Source organism: Epargyreus clarus, unplaced genomic scaffold, assembly GCF_041222505.1.
Source record: "Epargyreus clarus isolate Ecla_fem2 unplaced genomic scaffold, WU_Ecla_fem_2.2 ptg000031l, whole genome shotgun sequence".
Lineage (NCBI taxonomy): Eukaryota > Metazoa > Arthropoda > Insecta > Lepidoptera > Hesperiidae > Epargyreus > Epargyreus clarus.
Window position 1 is genome coordinate 1,969,762 of NW_027332236.1, and position 16,440 is coordinate 1,986,201.

Genomic DNA, 16,440 nt, shown 5'->3' on the forward strand with positions numbered 1-16,440 from the left:
CATTTATTAAACCCATAGATGGCGCTTATCTTTTTAAGTTCCAATTTATGGTATTATTATGGTACTTTAATGGAAGTAATGTCAGGTATTGGTCATTATCTTGAGGGGTCCTAATTTTTATATAGTGATTTTCAAAAATAATGAGCGATACTTGATGGTATCACTGTTCTATCACTATTGGATGTTACTGTTAATTTTATATAGTCATTTATAAAATTTTCCATATTATATCAATTACTAAACTTTATAATTACTGACGGATTTGTGTACTACTGTAGTTGTTATGTGCAACCTAAAGGCATACTATTTTTAAGACAATTTACTTTTTTTATGTCTTACTCAAATTTCTCAAACATCTGAGTTCGCATTTTTTATATTGTATTTAGGCAGAGGGCATAACATTTAATGAACAGTAAACGTTATTTGATATAATCAAAATCATAATATTAGAGAATAGGGTGAAATGCAAACGTCCAAGAATAAGGTCCCATTTTGATGGTTCCTTCTTCAAAAATAATATTATTTTTAAAATTTTACATGTATTTATTATTTATTTCTGGTAACTTATATAGTTTTCTCGACAACAAGTCGTTACCGTGTTTCAACTTTATGTACAGCGCTATCTTTGGAATACGTTTGCAATCAAAAGCATTGTGCACCAGAAAGTAGTCATTTATTAAACACATAGATGGCGCTTATCTTTATTAAGTTTAATTTTATGGTATTATAATATATATTAATGGAAATAATGTCAGGTATTGGTCATTATCTTGAGGGGTCCTAATTTTATATAGTGATTTTCAAAAATAATGAGCGATAATTGATGGTATCAGTGTTCTATCACTATTGGATGGATATGTATATAATTACCACTTGGCAATGGTTTGCAAATAGGGACAAGTAGACATTGAACTTTAATATGAAGGCTCTAATAACATAGGCCATAGGGTCAAATGCAAGCATTTTTATTTATTTTATTTTTTTATGTATAATATAGGAGTAGCAGACGATCATGCAGTCTACCTGATGGTAAGGCTACTGCCGCCCATGGACATCTGTAATCAACCCCAGATACGATTAGATATTCCTACCTGAGGTCGGCCATAGTTGCGCCGCTATTTCTGAGGACTAAGCTCGAACGCCTCTGAAAAGTATGTCTCTCTGACAACACCCTCCAAACCAAAACACAGCAGCGCTTAACACTGCTGTTATAAGGCAGAAATAGGTGTGGCGGTGGTGCCGCCGGAGTCGAACCACAAAGGGTTCTACCACTTTCAAAAGCTAGCATTTCTAGCAGTTTTACGCGGACTATACTTTATGTACACAAACAAATGTACAAATGTACGATGTACTGTTACTTTTATATAGTGATTTTTAATATTTTCCATATTATATCAATTACTTAACTTTATAATTACTGACGGATTTGTGTACTACTGTACTTGTAATGTGCAACATAAAGGCATACTATTTTTAAGATAATTTACTTTTTTTTTAAATTCTTACTCACATTTAGTCTTAAGAAAAAAAATCAGATCCGAGTTCGCATTTTGTTATTGTATTTAGGTAGAGGGCATAACAATTAACACGTTAGCTGCGGAACGCGGCTTAAAACACCTCGTCCATGTCTGGTCGTTATAGCGGTAAGAAAAAACTTTAACTTCTCTGTGGTGCGAGAGGCATAACTTCCGTCTGGTTCAGTGTAGGAGAGTGATAACTATATGTTTGTGATGTACTACTGATTCCTAGTTCTATGGTACACCAAACTCATGTCGGGTTTGTTAGACCTCGTGCCGCACTGAACAAATAATAATGCTAACACAGTGCGGAACGAGGTTGCGAACGCCTCGTTTCCCCACGCACCTCGTACCGCACCCCACGCTAGCTTCACGTGGTTAGTGTTGTGCAACGCAGTCGAGGCTGCGCACGCGACGAAGTAGGACCGCTGTCTTTGTGTTGAAAATTATCATGTCGAAATGTTCTGAGCCAAAATCAGAATACAGGAAGATATTTCAAAAACAGGTAAGTCACAAATATACTCTGTCTAAGTGAAAGTCCAGTAGTGAGACTTGGCAGGCTAGGCGTATATCCGTATAGTAAGAAATTACATCATAGATAATTACGTTTCCTGTTATGGTTCAAACAAAAGTTAAGTAGCTACATTATTGATATAGGAAACGTAGGCAAAATCGTTACCGAGTATTTCGATTACTCTTTACCCTAATCTACTCGCTCCTACTTTTCAGAATCCACTGCAAAGAAAGCACATCATCTCGACAAGGGTCCAAAGAAGAAGAGATGTGTCGGATGCTACGAAAAACTCCGCACATTCTTGACATGTCGTGAGGCAGACAAAAAAACCAAAAACAAATCTCACGGAATGCACTGTTTGCAAAAAAACCATATTGTCTGTCATTCTGTCCATAACGTTGATAAATAAAAACAATAAAATAGAATCGATATTTATTTTCCCATCACTAAATTATATGGAAACCTGCCATTTTTCAGTGCGGTCCGAGGTGCATTAGATCCCACATTTTATTTTACCCATAGAATCTAAACTAACTAATTTGACCAAGGGCGGCAGCAGATCTAGGTTAATCAACTCATTGTTAATAATAATCAAGACAAAAGCCGTCCATTTCCTCCTCCAAGCTCCTTCGGGCCGTGGGATTTAATACGCCTCGTGCCGCTACAATGTCGGGTATAGGACGAGGTTTAAAACAACTCGTAACGCAGTAATGGAAAGTACAGAAAAATCTGTGCCGCTGGGAACGTGTTAATGAACAAAATGTGTCAGAAATAATAAAAACATTAAATAGTAAAAATAAGAGATGTGCCGAGTCAGGTCGACTCGAGTCAGTACTCGAGTACTTACATAAACTCGCATACTCGAGTACCAATAGTGATACTCGAGTACCAGTAATACTCGAATACTGACGATACTCGTACACTACAACTACTACTTGGACTATGTTGAGCAAAGTACATTAGTAAAAATGCTAATAGTAGAGAATAGAATGAAATGCAAACGTCCAAGATAAGGTCCCATTTTGATGGTTTATTATTTATTTCTGGTAACTTATATAGTTTTCTCGACAACAAGTTGTTACCGCGTTTCAACTTTATGTACAGTGCCATCTTTGGAATACGTTTGCAATCAATAACATTGTGCACCAGAAAGTAGTCATTTATTAAACCCATAGATGGCGCTTTTCTTTGTTAAGTTCAGGTTTATGGTATTGTAATATAGTTTATAGAAATGTTGTCAGGTATTAGTAATATCTTGTGGATAATCTTTGACAATATACAGTTATAACTTGCTGTTAAAAATTACTAGAAATAGTTCAGTATTAAATTTATGATACAGTGATTTTTATGTTTTCAAAATTGTATCCATTACTAAACTTTTGAGTTTACATCAGTTACGCCTGTTTATTTTTATTGACACTACTATCACTTTACACTAAATAGTTCAGTCATTCAGGTGTTTTGAAAATTGGTACCTACTCGTATATTTATAGATTCCGTACCTGCTCGGTCGATTATATCTACTGGATGGACCTCTTGTACAGTTAGGGCACAGTATAATATAGATATTTGTACCGTGGTTACGGCTTGCTAATGGTATGCAAATAAGAACAAATATACATTAAATTTCAATAAGTCGCTCTAATAACATAGGCCACAGGGTCCAATGCAAGCGTCCAAACTCCAAAGATATTATAAAGGTCCCTATTTGTAGGTTCCTTTTCCAAAAATATAATGTTTTATATAGTGCAGGTATTAAATAGTTTTAAGTTTTCTGGGAACGTTTATAGTTGTTTCGACAACAAGTCGTTACCGTGTTTCAACTTTATGTACAGTGCCATCTTTGGAATACGTTTGCAATCAAAAACATTGTGCACTAGAAAGTAGTCATTTATTAAACACATAGATGACGCTTATCTTTATTAAGTTTAATTTTATGGTATTATAATATAGTTTAATGGAAATAATGACAGGTATTAGTCATTATCTAGAGGCGTCCTAATTTGTATACAGTGATTTTCAAAAATAATGAGCAATACTTGATGGTATCACTGTACTATCACTATTTGAAAGATATGTATACAGTACCCTTACCATGAGTTTTTAAAACATCCCACAATTTTACGTTACGTTTACTCAATGCATTATTCTGTAACAATAAGTAAGTGCTCAAGTATTTTCGTCTACCTCACATGTTCGCAAAAAAGAGAGACAAAACATATAGCGCCATTTTGCCAATTTAGACATTTAATGTTACGTTACTGACACTATAGTTCTCATACAATCCGCTAGGGGCGCTGATCGGTAATTGTATGGGCAAATACGTAAACAAATACCAAAACAGTCATATTTGTCAAAACGGAAAAACTCATGGTAAGGGTAAAGTTACAATATGGCAATTATTTGCAAATAAGGACAAATAGACATTAAACTTCAATAGGAAAGCTCTAATAACATAGGCCACATGGTCAAATCCAAGCGTCAAAACTCCAAAGACATTATAAAGGTTCCTATTGTTAGGTTCCTTTTCCAAAAATACACTGTGTCACACGAATGCCGAGTACAGAATATATTTAAGTTTTCTGGTAACTTATATAGTTTTGTCGACAACAAGTCGTTACCGCGTTTCAACTTTATGTACAGTGCCATCTTTGGAATACGTTTGCAATCAAATTTGTGCACCAGAAAATAGTCATTTATTAAACCCATAGATGGCGCTTTTCTTTGTTAAGTTTAGTTTTATGCTTAATATAGTTTAATGGAAATGTTGTCAGGTACTCGTCTATATCTTGTGGATAATCTTTGACAATATACAGTTATAACTTGCTGTTAAAAATTACTAGAAATAGTTCAGTATTTAATTTATGATACAGTGATTTTTATGTTTTCAAAATTGTATCCATTACTAAACTTTTGAGTTTACATCAGTTACGCCTGTTTATTTTTATTGACACTACTATCACTTTACACTAAATAGTTCAGTCATTCAGGTGTTTTGAAAATTGGTACCTACTCGTATATTTATAGATTCCGTACCTGCTCGGTCGTTTATATCTACTGGATGGACCTCTTGTACAGTTACGGCACAGTATAATATAGATATTTGTACCGTGGTTACGGCTTGCTAATGGTATGCAAATAAGGACAAATATACATTGAATTTCAATAAGTGGCTGTAATAACGTACGTACGTAATAGGCCACAGGGTCCAATGCAAGCGTCCAAACTCCAAAGTTATTATAAAGGTCCCTATTTGTAGGTTCCTTTTCCAAAAATATAATGTTTTATAAAGTGCCAGGTACTAAATATTTATAAGTTTTCTGGGAACGTTTAGTTTTTTCGACAACAAGTCGTTACCGTGTTTTAGCTTTATGTACAGTGCCATCTTTGGAAAATGTTTGCAATTAATAACATTATACACCAGAAAGTAGTAATTTATTAAACATATAGATGGCGCTTTTCTTTGTTACGTTAAGTTTATCGTAATACAATATGTAGTTTAATGGAAATACTGTCAGGTATTGGTCAATATCTGTGGGCGCGCCGGTAGGTAGATCTACAATGGTATTTCGATTCAACTAATTTAACCAATATTTATAAAAATTATAGTTAAAATAATTAAACGAATAAGCGTTAATGCCACCACAGTAACAATAACACCCAAGCAAAATACCAAACAGTTCAGAGCACCACCGTGCCGTGCCCACTATTGGACAACTTCTGATCTGTTGACAGTTGCGCGCCCCTTTTTTATACCATGATACGGGTAGCCAATTGTTAATACGGAGCGGTAGTTCGAAATTAATATCATGTGATTTTAAAAACGGAATATTTATATATATGAAAATGAAGCATTCTCCCACACGGCCATTCTGACGAGCAGCCGTTACGGCTCGCGAACAAAAGTTTAAAAAAATCAAATTCAATAATATTAAAGAAGTGGATAAACTACTTTAGATTCGCGGATAATATAGTCTCAATTTTAACCACAGAAGCCAAATCTCATGGTACACAAAACACGTAACTTTAATTGGTTAACCCCATAACCGGTGTCTAATAGTGTAAATGAATGGTCGTGTCACATGAAAAGAACTGCCAAATCACATGGCTGATGTCAAGTCATATGACATCATAAATTCGCTAAGTCACATAGCTTACGTACATAATTGATTATTATCTGAAAAGAATTGCCAAATCACATGGCTGATGTCAAGTCACATGACATCATAAATTCGCTAAGTCACATAGCTTACGTACATAATTGATTATTATCTGAAAAGAATTGCCAAATCACATGGCTGATGTCAAGTCACATGACATCATAAATTCGCTAAGTCACATAGCGTACGTACATAATTGATTATTTCCTGAAAAGAATTGCCAAATCACATGGCTAATGTCAAGTCACATGACATCATAAATTCGCTAAGTCACATAGCTTACGTACGTAATTGATTATTATCTGAAAAGAATTGCCAAATCACATGGCTGATGTCAAGTCACATGACATCATAAATTCGCTAAGTCACATAGCGTACGTACATAATTGATTATTTTCTGAAAAGAATTGCCAAGTCACATGGCTGATGTCAAGTCACATGACATCAAAAACATTCATTAAGTCACATAACGTACGTACATAATTGATTATTTCCTGAAAAGAATTGCCAAGTCACATGGTTGATGTCAAGTCACATGACATCAAAAACATTCGTTAAGTCACATAACGTACGTACATAATTGATTATTCCCTGAAAAGAATTGCCAAGTCACATGGCACTCGGGTTATTATCAAACATAAACATGACTGTTGGCCAGACAATCATCGATATGCAAGACAATCCCGATAACACTGAACTTACAATCCACATACCGTTCCAAAGTTCGCAGGTACTCAAGAGAAACACAAAGTTTTTACCAGATTTTTGACTGTCGATACTGTCATTGCTTCACAGGATTCACAGTCATCTGACATGTTCAAATAGTTTACTTTCCATAGCACATGTTCTCGTAGTCTGAAAACACATTACATTATATGTATAGTCAATAATTATATACGATATAACGAGAGAGCTCCGCGTTTCGTTCATGGTTTGAGAGTAAAATCTACAGATCTTTTCGTTTGGCTCGCTTAAATCTATGGCATAGTCTTCTGCATCGCCAAACGTACACTGGGTAGAGACTCCAGATACCCTTGAGAATATATTTCCCGATGTGTAGTTCTTCACGATGTCTTCCTTTACTGAATTTGTTATAATGTGTCTGACTATCTCAGACAGGATTTCTTGAAAATCATTAATGCCTTTTAAGTCAGCTCATTTGACTATGACAGAATTTTATAAGAAACTATTCGAGACCTGCTCAAAACCATGCACGAGTGCTTTTCTTATTTAGAACTGTAAACAAATAAGCTGTAACAAGCATAAAAATAAAAAAGTAAAAGTTAATTTCAAACCGAAAAACCTGATGTCTACAACACAAATGTGTGAAAATAATAATAAAGTGAATTGTCACGTTCAAAACAGTTTTAATGTCAACTTTACATACAGTAAAGAAAATATCAGAGCAGCAAGTACTCCGTGGTCGTTATTCTTAATAAAATATTCAAAATACTATTGCCTTACCATAACATAAGCTATAGTTCGCACCGTTCATGTGATGACGTTAAATGCCAACGAAATAACACTCTGAAGTCCACAGTTACATTACAACGAAAACCAGGTCATTAAACGTAAAAAGTTATTGGAGTCATCCTACCTTCATTATATTATTTACCTTATATCATTTTACTTTTACCTTGAATTTTACAATTACCTTCGTTTGTGCGATAGGCATTGCTGCAAACAAAGTCTTTACCACACAATAATGATCACACATTGCAGAGTCCAATTTGACAGTAGAGTATGTACTCTTGTCTCTGTTTCTTTTTGCAGTATTCGATTTTTCGAATTTTATCAGAACTTGCAGTAGGTATATAATTGCTCGTCCGAACCTGACTTTGACTTATAAATCTGCAAAGATATACATTTTAATTAGTAGAATAACAAACAGCGGTCGAAACAGTATGAACACAAAATAATAACGAATATTTTCTGGTATGAACCGCGAGTTCCAATACAATATCTGATAATAATAGAATTACCTACTTCAATTTAATATAACACATACGTTAAGTAACTGTTATCACCAGAAATTGTGAATAACTTCCAAAAGTTATTGTAATTAACCATTTGAATAATAAGTATACCTACAAATACCGTTATTTCGTCCCGTATTGATTTATACATAATATTCGCTCACACACAAAAACTTTAAACCAAATTTTAGAAGTAGCAGACAAGCATGCAGTCCACCTGATGGTAAGTGGCTACTGAGGCCCATCAATATCTTCAACACAGCAGAGCCTAACACTGCTGTATGGTATTGGTATTGCCGGACCCTAAAAGTTTCTACCACCTTTATAACCTTTATCTGCTTGAGTGTAACGACGACAAAATTATGAATAGGAGAAAAACACGCCGAATTGTTTCGTATAATATAAACATTGCGTGCGTGAATATTCTGAATTTGTTATATCCACAGCCGTATATCTAGACGTAATGTCGTCATCTACACAGTTACAAAACTAAATAAAATAACAATAAACTCCTTATGTCAATGAATAATTAAAACATTTAGATTGTTAGCTAGATTACATGATGGTATAGTTGACTTACCACTGTTAAAGTATTCACTAAAGGTACCAACATAATATAATTTCACACGTAAAGTCTAGGATCGTGATGTACGTCATCTCGAAATGTATTATTTACTATGACACAAAATAAGAAAGAAGATCCAATAACAATTTAAACTACTGTAAAACAAGTTCAAACTTTAAGTTATTATTAAAAATACTTGATCGACTCCGAGCGAGGCTGATGAATTGTCTTTATTAAATTAAACCTTTAAACACATTTGACCGATCAAAATGCTTACAGCTTTGCACCATTATGATAACTGTTTTTTTTTTCTACAGTCAGCTAAGCTTCGATTCTCTTTACATATGAAAATTTTAAAGTGGATTGCAAGTAGTTACACATTATGTCACAAAAAAACATGTGAAAAACATAGAAGACTGAAGGTTTATTAATAAGTTATAACTTACGTTAATTCACCATTTTACCTAGTCCAATACACCGTTGGGGTTACAATGCGAACACTATCAAACTCCTTTTCTTCAGCTTTACCTCCATGTATACTTCGTAAATTGTAACCACCAAAATCTAAATGTTACATTTTCATTCAAGTTTCGTCCACGTCGACATCACAAGTCAAGTGTTGTTACAAAACCCCCCAATAAGCAACTTTTACAGATTCTGGGAACAAGCGCTAGGTAAATATTATTAGATAGCATCCTATTAAATATGACAAGCATTGGTTGAGAGTTTCAATGACCACAATACAAATGTAACCTATGCATTTGCAATAATAATAAGGCCATCACCGATAGCTATCACGGTGTTCCAGGTGAAACTAGAAATAAAACTTACGATATTTACGGGCCATGGAATTGCGATGGTAAAAAGTATGCTACCTGATTTATCAAACCTTTTACTTCAAAAATAATCTTCATTGTGACTAGTTTTATTTTAAGACTGGGAGTTTATTACGAATGTTAAATGCATTACAACGAATACATACAAAAGATATCAGAACTTGTATTCACAATCTTAAAATATTTTTTGCAGCGTAATAATTTAAAAGAATATGATCGCTATTCATCTACTTATTTAGCATAAGTAAGGATCGCCTCTTAATGAGTTGCTATAAGCAACGAAACTGTGAAAAGCATAGTTGAAATTACTCGACATTTTAAAAACCCAAAACATTTCTAAAAACATGTCGGTACCTACACGTATGATTGTTATTTTTTCGCGCATAACCAAACATTTTCATATTAGTGATTCTTATAATCTTTAATAACTTTCAAAAAGCAAATAAATAGCAAGTTTAACAATCGAAAATATAAAAACCATTTGTTTGATCATACCGGAGCGCCAATCGTTCGCCAATGAGTCTCGGCGCCAATGAGTCTTAATTACGTAGACGGTTAACATGGATGATGCAAACCACCTTCCACCTCCTCAATTTTCATACTCAAGCTTGCGGTACCCAAGCTTGCGGTTGCTTTCACACGCTTGCTAAAATAATGCATATAAAATTATTTCAATATTTAGACAAACCGTACACGTTACTCACGCAACCGGTTTCATCATGTGTTTCACACACAGCTCCTCCAATGTCGAAGGCCTTGTCAATATTGCCTCCATTGCGCGTCCCAAACTGTCGTCAGGAGTACAGCCACGATAAATTCTTCAGTTGAACACTTCCTATACACGCGGTTGATTATCTTCTGTTACCGTTACTTTAAAACTATTACGTAATAAAAGGGCGTATCCTATCCCGATTCTGATGTGGGCGCGCCGGTAGGTAGATCTACAATGGTATTTCGATTCAACTAATTTAACCAATATTTATAAAAATTATAGTTAAAATAATTAAACGAATAAGCGTTAATGCCACCACAGTAACAATAACACCCAAGCAAAATACCAAACAGTTCAGAGCACCACCGTGCCGTGCCCACTATTGGACAACTTCTGATCTGTTGACAGTTGCGCGCCCCTTTTTTATACCATGATACGGGTAGCCAATTGTTAATACGGAGCGGTAGTTCGAAATTAATATCATGTGATTTTAAAAACGGAATATTTATATATATGAAAATGAAGCATTCTCCCACATATCTTCAGGATAGGTAATTTTTAATAATAGACGGTTAAAACTTGCTGCTAAAATTACTAGAGTTGATTTTATATTGTGATTTTTGATCACATCACATTTATAGATTCTTTACTTGCTCGGTCGATTATACCTTTTTTTTTTGACGAGGGGGAACCTTCAAAAGGTACCCAGTGTCGTGGGAGCGACACGGGGTTATGTGGGATTTTTACCGCACTAAAACCCCCCCGGTGGCCATCCTCACCGCTGCGAAGAGGACTCCGGGATCTCCGGGAATTTCAATAAGTGGCTCTAATAACATAGGCCACAGGGTCCAATGCAAGTGTCTAAGCTCCAATGACATTATAAAGGTCCCTATTGGTAGGTTCCTTTTCCAAAAATATACACCGCATGTGCAGGACAATTAATATTTTTATGTTTTCTGGGAATGTTTATAGTTTTGTCGACAACAAGTCGTTACCGTGTTTCAACTTTATGTACAGTGCCATCTTTGGAATATGTTTGCAATTAATAACATTGTACACCAGGAACTAGTCATTTATTAAACACATAGATGGCGCTTTTCTTTGTTAAGTTCAGTTTTATGGTATTATTGTATAGTTTAATAGGGATATCGTCAGGTATTGCGTTGAGGGGTCCTAATTTTATATAGCGATATTTATAATATTAGCTCTCTACATCATCATCATCATCAACCCATTACTGTCTCACTGCTGGGCACGGGTGTCCTCTCAGAACGAGAAGGATAAGGTCATAGTCCACCGCGATAGCCAAGTGCGTAATGGTAAACTTCACATACTTAAAAAAAAAAAAAAATCTCAGGTACACAGGTTACGTCACGATTTTCCTTTAACATTTACACCGTTTAAGCTAGTGATCATTTATTTATAATACGCACATTAGTTTGAAAAAGTATACCTGAAAAGTTTTTCGGGAGTTTTGTAATTTAGTATATTTATAGCTTCCTTACTTTCACGATTGAACCAGACTGACTCTCATCACTAGTACATGGATCTGTTGTGCAGTTACGGCTTGTCAATGGTGCGCGAATAACGACAAATAGACATAGAGCTCCAATAAGAAGGCCCTAATAACATAGGCCACAGAGTCCGATGTAAGCGTCCAAACTCCAGAGATATTATAAAGGTCCCTAATCAAATGGTACCTTCTCAAAAATAACAAAACTATTCACGAATAAATCTTACTTCTGTGAAGTTTTCTGGGAACGTTTATAGTTTTGTCGACAACAAGTCGTAAGCACGTTTCAGTCTTTGTGCAACGCCATCTCTACAATAAAGGCGAAAGTAAGAAACTCCCTCTGTCCCTGTCTTTCTCGTAACAAAATACTACGTTATCAACATTTTCGACTATTTTTTTTATAGTTTTAAACTTATTACAAAGATGACACTGTTCACAAATCTGTAATATAAGGAAGAAAGAAAGAAAAACCTTTCGAAAAACACGACATAAAAAAATCAAAAAATAATAATCAATATTTTATAGGTTTTCTAGTTGGCTGATTTTGGCTTAAAATACACTCCTGTTTAACTTAAAATAAAGGAATATTTTTGGACTCTCTTTTAAATAATGGGCGTTATAATTAGGGATGTGACAAAGAGTAAAAAAAAATCGATTAGATTTTAAGCGTATTATGTTTTCAATATAAATTAGTTAATTAAATTAGTCGATTATGTTGAAAAAAAATGATATCCGTAATGTGATAATTTGACAATGTTTTTTGGTATTGTATTATTATTACATAGTCATGTTGATCAGATAAAGTTTTATGGATTGTAGCACAGAATAATATAGGAAGAATAATATACCTTTTTATTCTACGCTAGTTTTTTTTTATAATATAGGAGTAGCAAGTAGTCAACCCCATCTGTAATCAACCCCAGATAGGATTAGATATTCCTACCTAAGGTCGGCCACAGATGCGCCGGTACCCCTGAGGACTAAGCTGGAACGCCTCGGAAAAGTCTGTCTCCCTTACCCCACCCTTCAAACCGGAACACAGCAGCGCCTAACACTGCTGTTATTAGGTAGAAATAGGTGTGACGGTGGTGCCGCCGGAGTCGAACCACAAAGGGTTCTACCACCTTCAAAATTATACCACCACCTTTAAATATTTTTATAGGTTCCTTACCTTCACGATCGAACCATACTGACTCTCATCACTGCATGGACATAGGTCCATAGGGTACAGTTACGTCTTGTCAATTGTTTGCAAATAAGGACAAATAGACATTAAACTTCAATACAAAGGCTCTAATAACATAGGCCACAGGGTCAAACCCAAGCGTCAAAACTCCAAAGATATTATAAAGGTTCCTATTGTTAGGTTCCTTTCCCAAAAATAGACTGTGTCACACGAATGCCGAGTACAGAATATATTTAATTTTCTGGTAACTTATATAGTTTTGTCGACAACAAGTCGTTACCGTGTTTCAACGTTATATACAGTGCCATCTTTGGAATACGTTTGCAATCAAAATTGTGCACCAGAAAGTAGTAATTTAATAAACCCATAGATGGCGCTTTTCTTTTTAAGTTTAATTTTATGGTACTTTAATGGAAGTAATGACAGGTATTAGTCATTATCTTGAGGGGTCCTAATTTTTATAAAGTGATTTTCAAAAATAATGAGCGATACTTGATGGTATCACTGTTCTATCACTATTGGATGGATATGTACACAATTACGACTTGGTTCCGGTTTGCAAATAAGGACAAATATATATTGAATTTCAATAAGTAGGCTCTAATAACATAGGTTGATACCTATATTTACAGATTCCTTACCGGCACGGTCAATTATATCTACTGGATGGACCTCTTGTCCAGTTACGGCTTGCTAATGGTATGCAAATAAGGACAAATAGACATTGAATTTGAATAAGTTATTATAAAGGTTCCTATTTGTAGGGTCCTTTTTCAAAAATAAGATGTTTTATAAAGTGCCAGGTATTAAATATTTATAAGTTTCCTGGGAACGTTTATAGTTGTTTCGACAACAAGTCGTTACCGTGTTTCAGCTTTATGTACAGTGCCATCTTTGGAATACGTTTGCAATCAACAAAATTGTGCACCAGAAAATAGTCATTTATTAAACACATAGATGGCGCTTTTCTTTGTTACGAGTAAGTTTAGTTTTATGCTTAATATAGTTTAATGAAAATGTTGTCAGGTATTCGTCTATATCTTGTGGATTATCTTTGACAATAGACAGTTAAAACTTGATGTTAAAAATTATTAGCCATAGTTTAGTATTTATGATAAAGTGATTTATATGTTTTCAAAATTGTATCCATTACTAAACTTTTGAGTTTAGATCAGTTACGCCTATTTACTTTTACTGACGGATTTGACCCTATTATGTGCTATCCAAATGATTACTCTTTTTGAGACAAATGACTTAAGATGTTTTAAAAATTTTACTCAAATTAAGAGTTAAGAAAAGCTGGGTAGAGTCGCTTTTTTTCAATTGTATTTAGGTAGAGAGCACAAATATTAATAAAAAATCATTATTAAATTTTTAAGCAACTGCTAACAGTGTAAAATCGCTGCTCAATAACTATTTGAATGAAAAATTGTTTACTAAGTGTTTACAAATTCAAGGCGTTTTTTTTTAAAGTCCAATTAAAGTTATTAGCTGCTGATTAAAAAGCTTCTACATACTTCTAGCTTACAATACAGGTCTGTGGTATAAGACTACATATTGTTTAAATGAAAAAATGGAAAAAGTTATTTGAAATCATAGATAAGTACAAATATTTCACCGCCTTATAATTGAAGGAAGCCGTTAAACGGCATAAACGGGTCACAAATGTGTCAGCCATTTAATGGCTGCCATGGTGTAATTAACGCGGAACAATGCAGACATGTGCAGTAAACGTTATTTGATATGATATAATCAAAATTATAATATTAGAGAATAGGGTGAAATGGAAACGTCCAAGAATAAGGTCCCATTTTGATGGTTCCTTCTTCAAAAATAATATTATTTTTAAAATTTTACATGTATTTATTATTTATTTCTGGTAACTTTATATAGTTTTCTCGACAACAAGTCGTTACCGCGTTTTAACTTTATGTACAGCGCCATCTTTGGAATACGTTTGCAATCAAAAACATTGTGCACTAGAAAGTAGTCATTTATTAAACCCATAGATGGCGCTTATCTTTATTAAGTTTAATTTTATGGTATTATAATATATATTAATGGAAATAATGTCAGGTATTGGTCATTATCTTGAGAGGTCCTAATTTTTATATAGTGATTTTCAAAAATAATGAGCGATACTTGATGGTATCTCTGTTCTATCACTATTGGATGGATATGTACACAATTACGACTTGGCAATGGTTTGCAAATAAGGACAATTATAAATTGAATTTCAATAAGTAGGCTCTAATAACATAGGTTGATACCTATATTTATAAATTCCTTACCGGCACGGTCAATTATATCTACTGGATGGACCTCTTGTACAGTTACGGCTTGCTAATGGTGTGCAAATAAGGACAAAAATACATTGAATTTCAATAAGTGGCTGTAATAACATAGGCCACAGGGTCCTATGCAAGCGTCCAAACTCCAAAGTTATTTTATAGGTCCCTATTTGTAGGTACCTTTTCCAAAAATATAATGTTTTTTAAAGTGCCAGGTACTAAATATTTATAAGTTTTCTGGGAACGTTTATAGTTTTTTCGACAACAAGTCGTTACCGTGTTTTAGCTTTATGTACAGTGCCATCTTTGGAAAATGTTTGCAATTAATAACATTGTACACCAGGAACTAGTCATTTATTAAACACATAGATGGTGCTTTTCTTTGTTAAGTTCAGTTTAATGGTATTATTGTATAGTTTAATAGGGATATCGTCAGGTATTGCGTATTATCTTGAGGGGTCCTAATTTTATATAGCGATATTTATAAAATATTAGCTCTACATCATCATCATCATCAACCCATTACTGTCTCACTGCTGGGCACGGGTGTCCTCTCAGAACGAGAAGGATAAGGTCATAGTCCACCGCGCTAGCCAAGTGCGTAATGGTAAACTTCACATACTTAAAAAAAAAATCTCAGGTATGTAGGTTACGTCAAGATTTTCCTTTAACATTTACACCGTTTAAGCTTGTGATCATTTATTTATAATACGCACATTACTTTAAAAAAGTATACCTGAAAAGTTTTTCGGGAGTTTTGTAATTTAGTATATTTATAGCTTCCTTATCTTCACGATCGAACAAGACTGACTCTCATCACTAGTACGTGGACCTGTTGTAAAGTTACGGCTTGTCAATGGTGCGCGAATAACGACAAATAGACATAGAGCTCCAATAAGAAGGCCCTAATAACATAGGCCACAGAGTCCGATGTAAGCGTCCAAACTAGGGTTGTTGCGAATATCAGCATCAGCATCAGCATCCGCTGATTATCAGCTTTCTTTTAAATATCAGCATCCGCATCCGCAACAAAAGATGCTGATATTTAATGCTGATATTGAAATTGTAACGTGTTCGTTGAAGGCGGGACCGAGCTTAAATCACGTGGAGTTTTAGCCAATCACAGAAGTTTATAAACACAAGTTGTCATCAAACAATCATTCGATTGTA

The 16,440-nt window shown here is 34.4% G+C and overlaps 1 protein-coding gene across 1 annotated transcript in view; it reads left to right on the forward strand.

Moving 5' to 3' along the window:
* Window positions 1-16,440, forward strand: part of LOC140754807 (NACHT and WD repeat domain-containing protein 2) — an 83,015-nt gene that overhangs the window by 33,826 nt on the left and 32,749 nt on the right. The gene's annotated exons all lie outside the window — the stretch shown is intronic.